Source organism: Seriola lalandi, unplaced genomic scaffold, assembly GCF_002814215.2.
Source record: "Seriola lalandi dorsalis isolate HSWRI2012SDOR001 ecotype SW California unplaced genomic scaffold, Sedor1 jcf7180002054861, whole genome shotgun sequence".
Taxonomy (NCBI): Eukaryota; Metazoa; Chordata; class Actinopteri; order Carangiformes; family Carangidae; genus Seriola; species Seriola lalandi.
The window spans coordinates 813,653-814,102 of record NW_019525414.1 but is presented as its reverse complement, the minus strand read 5'-3'; positions in this window follow the sequence as shown (position 1 = coordinate 814,102).

The following is a 450-nucleotide window of genomic DNA, read 5'->3' as shown; positions in this document are numbered from 1 at the left end:
GAGAGGATTGTCACAATGCTTTGGCTCCAAAGTGACTAACTGAAATGAATTGGTTGATTTCGTTGCTGTTCTCACCTGGGAACTGATATATCTTGTAACCTAAAGATGTTCTTTCATTTTATAGTTTAATTATATATTATTATTATCACCCTATAACATGTTTTACCTCTCTCCATTTTCAAATGTAACGCAGTAACACGTTAACTCACAAACATTTTAACTGACTTACTTTTTTCTTTCACGGAGAACATTTTTACACTGTGATTTACTTCTACTGATGTATTAACACTAATAGTGATGCCGTTCACGTGCTGACGTCAGTGTGGTGTCTCATCTCCAGTCAGTTTCTGTTACTGGTAGAGTTTATTGCTGCTCTGTCTGAACACAGTTAATGTTGCTGTTTTCTTCATCACAGTGTCTAACTACCTGCTGTACATTTAAACTTACACT